Source organism: Aythya ferina, assembly GCF_964211825.1.
Source record: "Aythya ferina genome assembly, chromosome: 1".
Taxonomy (NCBI): Eukaryota; Metazoa; Chordata; class Aves; order Anseriformes; family Anatidae; genus Aythya; species Aythya ferina.
The window spans coordinates 156,847,610-156,865,305 of record NC_140296.1 but is presented as its reverse complement, the minus strand read 5'-3'; the positions used below and the strand labels follow the sequence as shown (position 1 = coordinate 156,865,305).

The 17,696-nt window shown below is 34.8% G+C and overlaps 1 protein-coding gene across 8 annotated transcripts in view; it reads right to left on the bottom strand.

The window, feature by feature from the left end:
• LOC311430722 (uncharacterized protein) overlaps nt 1–17,696 on the bottom strand; it is a 65,412-nt gene that overhangs the window by 9,059 nt on the left and 38,657 nt on the right. For 3 of the 8 annotated variants that reach the window (XR_014688977.1, XR_014688978.1, XR_014688979.1), the window contains 3 exons: nt 16,068–16,183; nt 9,970–11,670; nt 3,401–7,632 (listed from right to left, as the gene is read on the bottom strand). The gene's annotated coding sequence lies outside the window, so the exon portion shown is untranslated. The remainder of the gene's footprint in view (nt 1–3,400; nt 7,633–9,969; nt 11,671–16,067; nt 16,184–17,696) is intronic. The other 5 variants (XR_014688981.1, XR_014688983.1, XR_014688982.1 and 2 more) reach the window with 4 other exon arrangements.

The window sequence follows — 17,696 nt, the reverse complement described above, 5'->3', positions numbered from 1 at the left end:
TTGTACCAACTATGGGAGAGAGCACACTCACTTCTGTAAGTCCTAGAAGACCTCTAGCACAGTGTAAGTCCTGCATCCCTTCTCTTCCAACAAATATATATGCACTTAGATAGATAGATAGTCAACATAAACTACATAATAATAATTGTATAAGAAAATAAGGTCAGGGACACTTTATGCACTGAATGCCATAACTGCAGTGCAATAGAGCTTCACTTAGTTTTGCATTGTCTTCTTCCCAGTTTAAGTCATTTCTTACTCTAGTTTTGTTTTATTTGGTTTTGTTTCCCCTTATGGGATTTCAAATCCCATGAGGTGGAAGAAATTGGGCTTAGGTTTCTTACATTACTATGAGCACCTTAACCTCTACAGGGTTGTAGACAAAGGGAGAATTGTAAAATAGGAACAAAGGAAGAAATACAACTTAAATCTAAAATGTCCATTTAAGAATGGGCACAAGTTACTTAAGTTTCCAGATGCACAAAAGCACTCTGTGCTTATAAAAAAGGCACATTACACAACAGAGTTCAGAGTTGAAAATATGTCCCGTTTCTTTTTGTCTAGCTTTAGAATCTTCATAGTATATTCTGTATCCTATGGCATCTTGTTCAAAATGGGGGCTCTTTTGAATTCTGTTCTTAACTCTAGACATTTCGTAGTTCATTTACGCAGATAAGATGCATTTTCAATAAAGTTCCAAGGACAAGATATTTGAAAACAGGATGTTGCATCACTACTACATTGATTCATTATTCCCTTTCTTAGATTTAGTTCATGGAGCTTAAAGAAATCATTAAGTGCATTTATTGCTCAGAGCTGCCATAATAACCATATTATGAAATCTGCTTGCAGAAGTTAAAAGAAGTCCTTCTTTATTTTTAATTCTTTCCTCTAGTCTTGAGCCAGCAATAAAGCTGTCAGTCAAATTTCCCTGACCACCACCAATATCTGAAATAAAAGCAAGAATACCTATTTTAAGGTTCTGCAACATAATAATTGATCTTTCTCCTGCTGGAGCAATTTGAATCTCTTATTACTTCAAAAGTGACTATTTTAATATTTAGGTTGCTATTGTTAGAACTCTGCAATATGTTAAGGATTTGCTAGATTGGCAGCATTGAAGAACCTAATGAGTCATACAAGTTAAAGTTTCTTAAAGGGAATTCAGGATGAGTATGAATTGAGAACTATTGCTATAGGTTTTCATTTATTAGTATACACCAATGCTATCCTGAACTTTGCAAATATGATCGTCTAGAATTCAACTACAAAAGTAGATGATCATTTTACATCAATGACTGTAAAAGACAGTTTTCTTATGCTTGTTCTAATCTTTTGAGCTGTATCTCAATAAAAGTGCTTGCATTAAGTAGTTCATATTTGCTAAAAAATCAACAATAGAGTTAGTCTAGGAAATTGGAAATGATTTTACCAAAAGCATCATCACAGAAAATATTTATGGAAATTTCTGATGTGGTCCAATCTTTTTTATTATTATTTTTATTTTTATTTTTTTTTATTTTTATTTTTATTTTTATTTATTTATTTATTTTTATTCTTCTACTAGTTTATCTAAGAAATCTGCATACATTTTTAATCCTTACTGAAAATATGCAAATCTGAAAGCAATAATATCTGATAATTTTAGTATTAGGTATTAAAAACAGAAAGTTCTATGGCCATCAGCAAGGTAGAATTTATTTTATTCTGCTCTTTGCAAAGTCATAAAAAAAAAAAAAGAAAAAAAGAAGAAAGAATGAATAGTACTGTTTCAGCTATAGAATTGTGATGAAATAATATTACTGTAATACCTTAGCTGTGGGTGAGAATGGAAACCATCTGCTTAATTTTCATTCTCTTAGCAAACCCCCTGAGATACCACCTCTTTCTCAGCTACTCATTACTTTCTCTAACATCTAAGCCACCATCTGCTAAGAAATTTTATCTGTCTGTCTTTCTGCCTGTACATTTCTCTTCTTTCCATGCAAATAACAATAAGCAACATTTCTCAGGATTATTTCAGATATCTGCTACCAGAAATTATGAATCTAAAATGTTAAAATACTGCCTTATATTTTTTATTTTATATATCCAAATGTATCTATGGATATAACAGGAATTCAAATAACATAACAAGTGATTAAAATGTGTTGTTAAAGCAGTATATTTCTACCATATACTGTTTTTTCTCCTTCTTTGTGGTTCATTGTTCATCTTTCCTGTCTCAACAGATGATGTTTTCTTTTGTCTGAAAATTGCAGAGTTTGGGGTAAATATAAGAGTTTTCTCATCTTTAATTTCAGGATTTTTTTTTTTTAACATATAGCTTCAATTTGTTTTTAATTCATCTTTTACTTCATTTGATTTCTGTGTATTTTTTCTTTTTTGCTTTAATATATTTATAGAAATTCAATCAATTTTTTTTACCAAGTGAATCAGGGTTTATATTCATTCAATGAAAGAATGTGACTCAGTTTGGTCTCGTTGAGGAATATTTTATCTTTCTATCTATCTATCTATCTATCTATCTACCTACATACCTACCTACCTACCTACCTACCTATGTACCTACCTACCTATCTATCTCAGTTTCTGCATTTACAATTTTTAGAACAATAATAATTTCTCTCTGTGACCAGTACTTAATGTTGGTATCCATACTTCTGGGTAGCTAACAGTTACAAAAAATACTTGCCCTTCACATTCCAAATGCACTTAATGACAACTTACTATAAATTTTCTTTTTGAATGAAGATTCTGAGGATTTACTTACTGCTCACATTTATAGGTGTTCTAATGAAGGACAGAACAATGGAAGCAGTCAAACTAATGATGTGTTATCACCTGGTAACATGAGAAACCTGTAACATTTTTAATAGAAGAGACTAGATTAATGCTCTTTCAACCATGAGGAGTTGGGAATCAATTTCAATGCTAATCAGTGGTTTGAAGAATAGGTTAGTAATGCAGTAAATGCCATTAACCTTTCAAACACTGACACTACGTGAAGCTTCCCACAGAGGTATAAAACAGTGTGCAGCTGTGATCCAAGAAAATACAATACAAAAAAATGTATCGAAGACATTCTCAGTCTATTTTATGGCAAAATAATCCTCTGAACAATTGTACTTAAAAAGTAAAAACAAAGCAAAACCTTTTCTTTTAACAACAGAAATAATATCTCTAATAAAAAAGTTTATTTTTGAGTTTTCTGAAATATGATTTTTTTTTAATGCAAATTACATAATTTTACTGGCATTACATTTGCTTTCCAAAATGTGATGGGATTTTTACACCTTCATAGCAAATTGGTGTATTAGAAAAAGTGTGTGATCTCTTCAGAAATGCTGTGCCTACATGATCATCGAAAGATGTAAGAGATTATTATGAGCTTTCTCACCTGTGTCAATAGAAATGGTCCAATCACTGCAAAAAGATACCATAAACACAGTGCTCCCCTTAATGATACCTGCAAGAGTGGAAAACACATTCTTCAACATTACTCAAGACAAAAATATATATCCTCTCACATGAGACCACAAACTCCACTGATACTGGAAAAAAATGGGTTGCCTACTGTAACAGTCACAAATACTGACTCTTTACACCACTGGAAAAGAGAGGGGTCTAGATAGTGATCACAACCAACTCAGAATTTTCTTACAGTCTTAAAATATTTTGTCTTATATGCGACTTGTTCAAGTATATAAAAATGCAGGCAAATAGTAGTGTAATTTTTAAAATAACTCTCCTGTATTTGAAAAGATACAGAGTAGAGAGTGTGTACTCATAGATGGGCAGTATGCATTGATGTGAACTGGGCAGTATATAATGCATGTCAGAATTCACAGTGTGCTCACTATTGTGCTCAATGGGCTAATATTAGATATTATTAAATATTTTTAATAATAAATATTAAATATACTTCAATATTATACTGGTATTAGCATTTTCACCTATCATTTTGCTTTTAATCCTCCAAATTATGTAAATTATTTTTCAACTCACATTCTATACGTAAGAAATAGTTCTGTGACCTTGTAGAAGAAAATAGAAACCTTAATTCTCTTCATATAAGCGTATAGACCTTGAAAATAGAAACCTTAATTTCTCCTATGCTATTTAATGTTCAATCAGAATAGTGAGATGATGACATATTGCACAAGCTGTTTTAGTCCTGGCATTCCATCATTTTGAAAGCATTGTTGATACAATCAATGATGATAAATGATTCATCTTACTTAATTGGGCTGAAGAAAAAGTGAGATACTTCCAAAAAAACTATTTTAAAAGGATTTAATGCTTAGATTTTTCTAGCCTTCTTCATTTTTACATATGTTAGCATTTCTTTCAATCTCTATACCCATTAAGACAGATATATTAATATTTCATATGTCAAAGATAAAAAAAAATATCCCTCAAGTGCAGATTGCATTAATTGAAATAACACAGAATTTAGGTAAATATGCACCACAGTTTCATCACCTGTAGATAGAAATAAAATTTAGGTTGTCTGTGATTTCAATTACATTAAAAAATCACTACATAAATGCATATGTAGTATCATATATATATATATTACATATAATTGACTAGGTACTTATTACTTACTTATAGTTATTATTGATTTGAATTGGACGTATTGCACACTGAAAACATTATAGTTTATACATATTCTTAAAGAGCTCCAGACTATGAGAAAGAGACATGTGGGAGCAGAGGAAAAGTGTGAGAAAGAAAGTGGCAGAGACAAAGTTTTATTAACTGATCAAAATACACATTTGTTTAGTTTTGGTTTAGTTTTGTTTTTTATTCTATAATTATATAATTCTAAAATAATTGTATAGTATTCTATAATATTTTTTCTTTTAAATTACTATATAATTAAATTAAATTATTTTTCTCCAAGTTGAGTCTGTTTTGCCCATGATCATATTTGATGAGCCATCTCCCTGTCCTTATTTGAGCTTTTTCATCAGATTTTCTCTTCCTGCCCCTATGACGAGAGGGAGAGAGAGAGTGGCTTGGAGGGCACCTGGCAACTAGCCAAGGTTAACCCACCACACACAGACAGGAAATCAGTGAATAATGAAATAGGGAGGACACCAGAATGTAACATACAAATGACTGAAAAGAATAGTAGTAATTCAGAGCAATGGAAGGCTGAACACCAAGTGGAATTTAAGATTCATAAAAACTGAAATTTGGGTTTTCCAACCATGCTTCCTACAAAGAAAGTTTTTCTATTACCAACTCTCATAATACAAAAAATATGTATTTTGAACTGAGTGATATCAACTAGGATGGAGAGCTCACCATCAATCAAGAATATTCTGCACCTAACATGCATTCTGCACGTTGTCAAATGACAGAATGACAGAACAATGCATTTCAAGGGAAGAGCTGATGTGCTGATGTGATTTTTTTTTTTTTTTTTTGAAAACACTTTAGGTAGATAAACTACCAGAAGAATTTTTGAAGTGAGTGGCTCCTGAAATAATGTTGAAAAAATTAGCCAGAGGATGGACAAAAGGAATATTTATGTTCATTGTATGTAGGAATTCTGACAAATTGTAACATCATTCCCACTCAGTATTGTACATGACAGAGTTAAAGAATCATAGAATGGCCTGGGTACAAGTGCCACAAAAATCTAGTTTCAAGGAGAAACAACTGATCAAAATAAGAATGCTCCTTATATAATTAAAAAAGTTGGTGTATATCATTAATCATGTGTTTTCATTTCCAATTCCAAAGTTTTCACTTATTGCAGGCATAGCCAACTTCAAATGATACTGTAGATGTAATAACTTTAATATATCAAATTAATACAATATAGGTGTTCACAGTCACCGGAGAAAATATATTTCCCCTGGAATGGTCATCTTTTAATTAGCCTCATAAGAATATACTTAAGATATTCATAAGTATAAGAATATAAGAATAAGCTATACTTTTCCACAGACAGAAAAACAATCCCATCAAAATTGGAGACATTAAATGGAAAGTGAAAATATGGAATATCCATGAACTTCAAAAAAGTTAAATATGCCTATTTTGAAGTTATAATCAGATGCAATCACTGTTAGAAGTAAAAACAGAATGGTAGTAGCGTTAAAAAGTCAGTCATCTAAGATCATGTATCTTCGGCTTCTTTGAAAGAAATTGTAAAGGACAATTTTTTCAAAAGCTTCTTTGAAAGAAATTTTAAAGCACATAGAATTGCTAACTCTCTGAGATTTTTGAAAATAAAATAAATAAAGTGAAAAGTATGGTGAATTGAAATAGATAAAATTTCCCTGAAATTGAATGGAATCCATGAAATATATTCTTGGCAAAGAGTGTGATTGATTAATATTGCTTATTTACTAACTTTGGACAGAACTGTCTTTATTAATTATGCTGATAAAAGACATAGCCCAAGATGTTGGTTGAAATACTGAGTTCAATGCAGAATAATAAATAGCAAGAGTAATAACAATTACTCTTACTTGTTATCTCAAGAGTAATAACAATTACTCTTACTCTTAAGAATGCAAATAGTGTTGTAAGGTAAATCTGTTTTCTTCAGATACGTTATGTCAGGTTATTAAAACAGTGTAAATAAGGAGGCAAGATCATCCAGAACAGGATGGAAAAATTCCTTTTTAAGTATAACTTGGATACCATTTTCCCAGACATGCCCTTCATGATCTCCTCCATGATTTGTCCTGGTCTTTAAGAGCTGGATATTTATTTAATTACTAATTTATTTATTTATTTATTTATTTATTCTTTCTTTTTGGTTCATTAAACCTGTTTTGGAGCCAGAATATAGAGGTGGGGAATTAATGTCTCACAGACAGAAAATTAATTTAAAAAAAATCTAAGCTGTGGCCAAAGTTTGTACTGTGATTTTTCCCAAGGAAGTAAATATAGTTTTGAAAGTACAATCCTAAAACAATGTTATCTATGTCCTCACAACATGGAATAACTAATTATTTTGAAAACCAGCATTATTTTGTATGTTGGCTTATAGTCAAGGTTTATTTATAATACAAATAAATATGCAGTATTTATATATAGTATTTATGATAAGGATATACAGTATATAGGGTGAGAAAAATAACCTGTTCTAGTACTACATGAATGTGCTATCTGTAAATGCATGGATGTTAAGATATGCACACAGTTGTTTTTTATAGAAAATAATACTTGGAGATAATGAAATGCTGAGGTAAACAAGTCACTCTCAAAATGAACTACCAGTGATATTTTTCTTGTTCTAAGGTTCGTTATTTCTACCTATATTACTTAGTTACAAGCTGTCGGTAATTTTTGTCTTTTCTTTAACTTCTTTTTTCCTTTGCCTAAATTAGAGACAGACAGAATGCATTTGCTTGTACATGAGAGATCTCTTGAACTCTGCTGAAAACCATTCTTCTCTAGATCTTAATATTGGTTTGTGTCACTATCTTACTATCTATTTTATGTATGTATTTCTTTATTATTTACTCCTAAACTAGGTTCAAGCTAGCATGTTTTCTCCAGTTAGTTATATTAAAATTTGTTTTACTGGGCTCCCTCAGAAAAACATTGTAACTGGTTTCCAATACTTCATATCAGAGATTGTTCTTCCCATCTTCTCATCTCCTGAAAAACAAACAAACAAACAAAAACCTGTCACTTGTAATACAGGTTAAAAGTTTACCAATAATATAACATTAGTCTTTTAAGTTGTTTTAAAGATCTCTCAGTAGGTTATTTGGCAACTTTAGGACAAGTGATGACGATACATAGCAGAACATGATGATAGGTTTCACATTCTGTTAATTGTTTTTAATGAGGTTGATCCAGAACTATATCCATGCACTGAGCTTCAGTTCCTAATTGCTCGCAATTTGCCCCAAACACTTAGATTTTGAGCTTGCTCTTTAAAAGTTCCTTTTAGTTTGCATATGATTTCTATTAACATTGTTGCTCAATCAGAATTGTTCTTCCTAACACATAAAACAAAAGGTAAATATCATTCAGATCTTAATGAGATTTCTTCAAAACAGGTAATAGAGGAAGGTTTTTCTTGCTTTTAGTGCGCTAAACTGGACTTTGAAGGAATTGTGTTCATTTCTGTTCACACCATAAACTTTGATTGCCTTTATCTGGGGTTGCGGGATATTTAGATATTATAGGATCACAGAACGGCTTGGGTTGGAAGGGACTTCAAAGAAAATCTAGTTCCAGCCCCCCTGCTATAGGCAAGGATGTCACCCACTTTGCTCAGTGGGTGACTGCTCACCCAGTTTGCTCAGGGCCTCAACTAACCTGGCCTTGAACACCTCCAGGGATGGAACATCCACAACTTCTCTGGGCAACCTATTCCAGTGCCTCATCACCCTCTGAGTGAAGAATTTCCTCCTAACCTCTAATCTAAATCTCCCCTCTTTTAGTTTAGATCTATTCCTCCTTGTCCTGTCAATATCCGATTGAGCAAAAAGGTTACACTCCATCTTTTTTATAAGCCACCTTTAAGTATTGAAAAGCTTCAATAAGGATTGCCCTGGAGATGAACAGCTCCAGCTCTCTCAGCCTTTCTTCATAGGAGAGGTGCCCCTTGATCACCTTTGTGGCCCTCCTCTGGACCTGCTCTAACAGATCAACATCTTTTTGTGCTGGGGACCCCAGACCTGGACGCACTACTCCAAGTGGGGCCTCACAAGGGCAGAGCAGAGGGGGACAATCACCTTTATTGACATGCTGGCCCCTCCTCTCTTGATGCAGCCCAGGATGCAGTTGGCCTTCTGGGCTTCAAGTGCACACTACCAGCTCATGTCAATCATTTCATCTACCAGAACACTCAAGTCCCTCTCTGCAAGGCTACTCTCAATGACTTCTTCTCCCAGTCTGTGCTCATGTTTGGGATTGCCCCGACCCAGAGGCATTTTTTTAACAAACAAATAAATAAATAAAGTTGTAGGAAAAAGGAAAACATATTAATTTTTGTAAGGTGTTGTGTTTTACCTCAGCATGTTCCAATGCACATCATGATTCAAAGTCTCTTTAAATTAATGAGCAGTTTTGCATTAATATAGTGGATTTTGTATTATATGCTAGGAGATTGTTTTACTGGGAACAGCATCAAAGAGAAGCTCTGACTGAATTCTTTAAGTAAGAAAGAAGGAAACTGTGATGCTGGAAAAGATTGTTAGACTGTCTAAAATTCCATTGATATACATGCAAAATATAGAGAAACTTTTCACATACCAGTGGATGGAGCAATTCAAATTGAAGGCATGCCAGTTTTTATCATCTGAGGCTCTGGCCCTTTTAACTTTAAAGATGAGTACCACATGTTAAGATTTATGTTATAAGAAATATATAAATTCTAAACTTAATATTAACTTTTAATAGAATGTTCTATTAAACTAAGTAGAACGCTAGAACATTTAATTTAATTATCACAGTAATTTAATTATCATAGGTTTTACGGGGCAAGGTTTTGGTAACAGCGGGCTGCAGGTACTCTGCCTCTGTGAGCAGAGCCCAGCAGCTGCCCTGTGTCAGATCAGAGCCAGATCCAGCTGGCTCCAAAAGTGCCCTGCTGCTGGCCAGAGCCAAGCCAGTGAGTCATGTTGTTTGAGTCTCTGTGAGAGCATATTTAAGAAAAAGAATAACTGCTGTGCAACAGCAGTTAGGAGAGTGAGAAACATCCCCACAGACACAAAGATCAGTGCAGAAGGAGGGCAGTAGGTACTCCAGGTGCTGGAGCAGAAGTTCCCCTTCAGCCTGTCTCCCTGCAGCCCATGGGACCCACAAGGAGCAGATCTCCACGCTGCAGCCTGTGGAGGAGTCCCCGGTGGAGCAGGTGGATGTGGCCTGGAGGAGCCTGTGGCCCACGGAGCAGGGTTTCTGGGGGGAGCTGCCGCCCACCTGTGGGGGACCCGTTCTGGAGCAGTTTGCTCCTGGGGGATAGATGGACCCTGTGGTACATACCCATGTGGGAGCAGTTCTTGAAGAGATGCTGCTTGTGGGAAGCCCACACAGGATCAGTTTAGGAAGGATGGCATCCCGTGGGAGGGACTCCATGGGGAGCAGGGGCAGAGAGTGACTGTGAAGGTGTAGCAGAAACAAAGCATCAGGGACTGACCACAGACCTCATTCCCCGTGCCACTGCACTGCTCGGTGGGAGGGATGGGGGGAAGGTGTTTTTAGTTTGCATTTAGTTGCTCACTGTTCTAGTAGGTAATAAATTATATTAATCTCCCTGCGCTGAGTTTGTTTTGCCTGTAACAGTAATTGTTGAGTGATCTCCCTGTCCTTATCTCAACCCTTGAGCCTTGAAAGGGAATGCCTTCAAGTCTCAAGGGTTCAATATTTTCTACCCCCTTTCCTTTGAGAAGTGGGAGTGAGAGAGTGGTTGTGCTGGAGTTCAGCTGGCCAGCACAGTAAAACCACCAGACCTGGTAATGATCTCATTGTTCTTCAAGTACATGTTTATCACTGTCCTTCCTGAACGTTACTGATATAAAGTTGGAAACATATTTTCAACTCAGAAATTCTGTATTTCATGTTCAGAAATCCCAAGTGCAATTGTTACCCTTCCTTTACACATAAGACTGTGATAACCCATATGGAGAGAGTAAATAAGCTACCACAAGTTTAGATAATTACTCAAATGGGAAATATTAATGAAAGAATGAAAACATTCTGTTTCAGCTTCTCCTGACATGCATTTTTTTCTATGTTCAGTTTGTTCTTTAAAAGAAAACAAATGAAAAGTCAGTCTGTTAGTTTAAGATTCTGAAAAAGTTTCAAAACAAGATTTTTGTTTGTTTGTTTCATTTTGTTTTGAACTGAACTTATTTTCAGTATTAAGACATTTTTATACTTACTGAAAAATGTGTAAAGAATCTGTGTATTTTTGGAGTACTTATACTCCTAGAAGGTAAAGACCTTTTCAAAAGAACAGACTGCTTTTTATATTTCAGAAATACTTTTAATCCGTGTGTTAATTTTCTCATCAGTTGCCATCTCCATCAGAATCAACAGCTTGTGTAAGCAACACTGGCACATTTCAAAGGGGTTTTACACTTACCTTATGCTTTCTGAAAACCATTCACTCTTTCTAGAAGGCTGTAAAAATATTAAGAATAACTGAAAAGTTATACAAAAGAATATTCTGTTTGATTCCAAAATATCACTTACCCCTATTCCCCTTTTCTGCTTCTGTACAGAGATGTTTCATCAGAGCTTATCTCAACAAGTATTTTAGATCCTATTTGCATTCATAGCATTAGAAAAATAAATCATGTATAGTTCTAGAAGAAAGGATTTCACACCTCATACTTTGAGTCTATGTAGTAGGCGTTCAGTGTAAGATCTTGGGAAATTAAACTCTTTCATTTTAGTAGTGCAACTTTTGTCAGATTTTTGTTAGATTTTTTTTTTCAAAAGTCATAGCATAGGAAAAAAAGAAAATGTGAAGATAATACATCATGTACAATGATAATTATGAATGTATTCATTTACAGTGCAGAAAATTTAGACAATTCACAGCTTCCAGGTATATTTGTGGATGACCAAAACAGTGTTATACCTCAGAAAAGATCTTACATCAATCAGCTGTAATCAATAGGTCTGGAAGGGCATGTCTGCTCTCTCCTTCTCCATGTATAGGGCTGGTGGCTGTCATGGCTGAGGTGAGAGAGAGATAGAAGGAGGGTTAACATGGGGTGACTACTTGCAAATGGCGATTCCTCTTTCTTCACAGCATTTTCAACCAATGTAGCATACAGGGCTTTGTTCTACATTCAGGGTCAAAGGTTTTGTAGGCAAATATTAGGAAAACCACTACAACATTTACTAACAGGACAAAAAGATGAAAGATCTATCCATGATAGATCCTTGATAGATCTTTCCATGATGAACAAGTAATTTGTCTTTGGAAATTATGTCAATGATCAGAAATTATTTTGATAAGATAGGACCTATTAGTTCTTCTAGTTTTGCTGTACTGAACAACTCCAGAAATAACAAGAAGATGTCACAATTTTATGGTGACAAAAAGTTAAGCATTTGTTAATGCACCACCTCCTTGGCCTGTGATTTATATCCTTGCACTCTATGGTTATTTGCAATCATTTCCACACAGAGCTTGTTTACATGGTAGGCATCTAGTTCTGGTAGGTTATTTAAATGATTAAATTCTCTTAAGTCAAATTATCAGTATTTGCAATATTATTATAATTCCAGAGTTATGCTGCCTTTCTTATGAAGCAAAATCTTTTCTAATAGTTTAGTGTTCTCACCCAATTGTTTTGTGGTTTTCTTCCATTATTAATAGATAATAACATCACAGCCTCTGACTCAATGAAATATAACATATATTCAAAATAATCTTCTGATTCCAAGCAAAATTATTAGACATATTTTTTTATGCTTGTATTTTTCTCAGAGTTAAACAAAGAAACAAACAAAAAAGGTTCCCAAGCTTAGTACTGGTATACATGCACATTAACAATACATTTGCTCTCAAAATATTTTGCCAGACCTGCCTCCATAAATAATTCTACCAAATCAAAAGTATTTTATAAAATTATCACAAGAGCATTATGTGGTCTCAGTTCACAGCATTTATATTTTTTGCAAGATAAAAAGAAATTGAGCCTTCTTTGAGGATCTGGATTCTTTTTCATAAACCTTTTGATATATATATATATTATTTACACTTTATCATATTGTCATAATCCCTTTAGTGTTGAATGTTTCAAAAAAAAACAACAACAACAACAACAAAAAAACATTAAGCAACCAAAAGTCAAGGACAGTTCTGCAATTGGCCCAAATAACAGTAGGATTTTTTTTTTTCCTGACTTCATCAGTAAGACAATGCTCTTTCTTTACCAGAAAGTCAAATTATGCACAAAGAAAGCTTACTATTAAGGAAACAGGTTTAAAGGCAATTTATTTCCGGTGACTATCTGTTTAGGCCACAAAGTAAGCTGCAGTTTTGTAGATTTTGTAAGCTGAGGTTGGAGGTTTCTCTTCTATTTTCATCTCAGTCAAATTTTGCACAGTTTCTAAACTTTAATTTCTAATTTGCTCTTACTTAATAGTTTTAATTTATTTAATAGGTTCAAGACATGTCCACTCAATTGTTTCTGTATACCCCATCTGGTTCATGAGCATAGAATGTTTTCTAATATTTGGGTGTTTAAATGGTTTTATAAAAAAACATTTTTAACTGCACTGTAATGAGATCTGGTATAATGTGTACTAAGGTCAGAAGCCCATCTTTCAAAGTAAAGATGTTAAAGTGCTTGATTATTCACTAGTTTATGAAAGCACCCCTCTTCATACCAACTAGGTCAGTTCACAGAGTTGGTAAACTTCTGGACCTGAACCTTTTATAGAAACTTTTTTTTTTTTTCCCCACAGTATTTCATGAGAACAATGTTTTTTTCTTGCCTTTTATTTGCAAATGATAAGTTTGTTTAGAAATTTCTCCTAGAGATCTCACTGAGTTGCAATGAAGTGTTCACACTGGAATATTCCAGATATTCACATTCTAAGTGGGGGCAGTCATTTCTGATGATTCCTTTAAGAATATCCCTTTAACTGATGTATTTACAGAATCAAACATAGTGTTATGCTACAGATAAGCTATACTGCCATCCTCTCTATGTGACTATTTTGGCAGAGCAGTATTATATGATCTCTTATTAGATTCAAACCATTTTTCTCAATTTCTGAATGATATTTGAGCATCATGACCGTTGATTATACAAACATCTGCAAAAGCAAGCCAGTTGCTGGCTTATAATTGGATTTATTTATTCTGTTAGCATATGTTGTATAAATATTTTCTTAACTCTCCCTATTGAAAAAAAAATGTATTACTGTCTTGAAGTCTTTAAAAGTCACTGACATTTTTTATTTCTCTGATTTATGCAATGATAGGAATTGAGAGAAAAAAAGATGGAGGCAAAACAAAATGAAAGAAAGAATTTTGTGAGACAAATAATTCTATCCCCAGTGATCCATGTATTTGGAATTCATATGGATAATGCATGCATATGGATATGAAGACTTTCAGTTACAGTTTAGTTAACATTCCTTTTCCAAAGCCTAATTCCTGAACCCATCAGTCAGCAATACAATTTGCATTGTCATGAGCAAAATAACGGAAAATTTTCTGTGGTTTTAATTCATTTTTGACACACACCTACTATGGATTTACAGTAATTTGTCTTTAAAAGAGGTTTAGATGTAGAGCTTAGGGATATGGTTTAGTGGGGACTGTTAGCGTTAGGTCAGAGGTTGGACTCGATGATCTTGAGGTCTCTTCCAACCTAGAAATTCTGTGATTCTGTGATCTTTGGTGTTGAATAAGCCTATTTATATATTTATTTATTTATTCCCACAACTAATCACACCGTTATTGTGAGCTTTAATTACCGTATCTTTTCCATTTCAATCAGAATTTACATTATAACTTTCATACTTGAACTAGTTAACACTAAATAGCCATGTCATCAGAAACAGTGTTCCACTGAACCTGAAAAAAATATTTTTTGTTGGAAATAAGTTCTGATGGTTTTCCTTTCCTCCAGGAAGGATATGTTACAAGTTATCAACTAAATCAATGCCAAAATATATAATTCTGAAGTGCTGAGATCAATGTATTATGTGCTAATTATTCTTAATAAATAAATAAATAAATAAATAAATAAATAAATTTCTTGACAATACATTCTGAACAGTTTAGTGCAATGTAGTGGGTTTATGGGGCAAGGTTTTAGTAGCAGGGGGCCATAAGGGTGGCTTTTGTGAGAGGGATCTAGAAGCTGCCCCACTTTGGTAAGGGCCCCACTGCTGACCAGAGCTGAGCCAATAAGTGATGTTGTTTTGCGCCTCTGTGAGAGCCTATTTAAGACAGGGAAAAAAATGCTGCACCACCCAGCAGCTGGGAGAGTGAGAGGAGTGAGGCACAGCCTTGGAGGCACCAAGGTCAGTGTAGAAGGAGGGGGAGAGATGCTCCAGGCGCTAGAGCAGAAGTCCCCTGCAGCCTGTGGTGAGGATCGTGGTGAAGCAGGCTGTCCCCCTGCAGCTCATGGAGTACCACAGTGGAGCAGGATTCCACACTGCAGCCTGTGGAGGAGACCACAGTGGAACAGGTGGGCCTGCACCAACAGAGGCTGTGGCCTGTGGAAGACTCCTGCTGGAGCAGATTCTGGGCTGGACCTGTAGCTCGTGGAGAGGAAACCACGGAGGAGTAAGTGACCTGCCAGGATCTGCTACCTGTGGGATACCCAGCTTGGAGCAGTTTGCTCCTGAGAGATGGACCCTGTGGTACGGATCCATATCTGCAGTAGTTCTTGAAGAGCTGCTGCCTGTGGGAAGCCCACGCTGGATCAGTTCAGCAAGGATTGTATCCAGTGGGAGGGACCCCACAGCACAGGGGATGAGAGTGACCAAGAAGGAGTGACAGAGAAGAAGCACTATAGACTGACCATAACCCCCGTTCCCCCGTGCCACTCGGGGGTAGAAGGTGGAAGATGGTGGTTGGGGGGGAAGGTGCTTTTGGTTTCTTTCCTTTGTTTCTCACTTCTCTTGCTGGTTAGTTATAGGCAATAAATCTTACTATCTCCCTATGCTGAGTCTGTTTTGCCTGTCGCAATAATTACTGTGTGATCTCCCTGTCTTTACCTCAACCCTTGAGCCTTTTCATCGTATTTTCTCCCTGTTCCTCATTGAGGAGGGGGCGTGAGAGAGCAGTTGTGATGAAGCTCGGTCACCCACCCAAGTAAAACCACCACATGCAATCTGACTGATATTTAGGAATTCTGCAGCAAGAAATTAAACAGTTTTTTTCTAATGTGAAAGTTATTTTTATTTTATTTAGCTCAAATCATTATTCCATAATACTTTTGCTTTACAGTAGAGTCAACACGATGTGTTCTAATCAAATGGCTTTTTATTAAAGAAATGAAAAGTTGTTCTATACTTAACTACTAAACATCTATAATAATTTCTTGAATATTGGCCTTGTTACTTTACACAATATCAAGTGGGTGAATTCTAACACTTACACATGTCTCTGATGATGCTATAGCGTGGAATTTCCTCATCTTCGTTAATTACAGAAACAAAGTCTCCAGGAAACAGAAATCTATATAGCATTCCTGTCAGCTCTAAAACAGCTGTCCTTAGTGGAATAGAAACATACATATTTAATGGAGAAACATATAGCATTAGGTGACATTTTTGTGGCAGTTGTGATTTTATACTAATTTTCAGCACAATGGAATATGCAGCATTTCAACTGGATTACACCTAGTTCTAAAAAGCTAATTTTATTTGATTCTTTGCACTTTTTTTTTTTTTTTTTTTCAAAATCCAGGCTGTTTCCCAGATTAACATTAGCAAACAAAGAAAAATATTCCCATGTGAGGATTTTATCAACAATACTAAAGATCAGATCAACTTAGTTATTTTACCTTGCCACTTCTGCATGGCAGTTCTGTGATACATACTAAAGCTATTATCTCCACTGCATCAGCAGAGGGATAAGAGATATTTAGATGTAAGTACCTTGGCCTGCCTAACTAGCCTAGTCTAGCCCCTATCTGCCAAATTGTGTGTATTTGGCAGCATCCACTTTAACTCTACATAATTCTAGATATTTCTTAGCTGATTTGGTTGTATGGTGTATACTTTGAGCATTCATTGGAAGGTACCTGGGAAAGCAGACTACCATAATTAGTGAGATTTAACCATTAAAAATATTCTTGCAATATTAAAGAAGATTCCATGTTCCAGACCATATTTCTAGCTGGGTCAACAAGCTTGAATTTACATTAACTCAAATTCTGTGCCAAATGATGTCAGCATGGATATAAGGAATGTTACATCTCTTAGGTGATTAAGCTTCTGGCATTTGTGTGTGGATACTTCAAGGTGGCATGAAGAGGACCTGTATGTTCAGTGGTCTTCCACACACATACAACAGACACAGACTCACCACGATTGCACATCCTCAAGTATTTTTATTGCTCAAAACCATTCAGAACATGCAAACTTCTCACCCACGAGTTTTTCACTTCTGTTTTAACATAAAGTAATCCAATGGAAGCTCTCATCTATATTAAGGTTTGGGCTAGGTCATTTTCCATTAAATAGCTCTCCTCCACAGATGACATATTAGAGATGACCAGTTTACAATATTTGGAACTGTGAGCTTTATATAACTAAAAAGCCTGAAATGTTTCTTTACAATATGAAATACTTGCAAGTACTGTGAGAGGAAAACACCTCTGTTCATAGTGCTCTGAAATCATAACTGTTAAAGTATCTCATTAATAAATAACTGTCTTTCAAAATCACTTGACTTAGAACTCAGTACTATATTTTAGGTCTCAGAAAGTCTAACTCTGCAGAATGAAGAATGTTAATAACAGCAATCAAAATATGGAAACTGAGCCAATAAAAAATAATATTTCAATAATTCTAAATATTCTTTTTTCCCTACGAAATAAGGTTTCTAAATAGAAAGAAACTATGTGGTCTCATATAAATGGCTTTGTTGGTATTTCAGTGGTTTGTATAGTACATGTATACCAGGTTTCTATCACTGCAGCAAAGGATAAATCATTCTACAGTACTATATCATCTACTACTTTCTGTTTGTCTTCAGCTTGGTCTCTCTATCCTATTCTCTG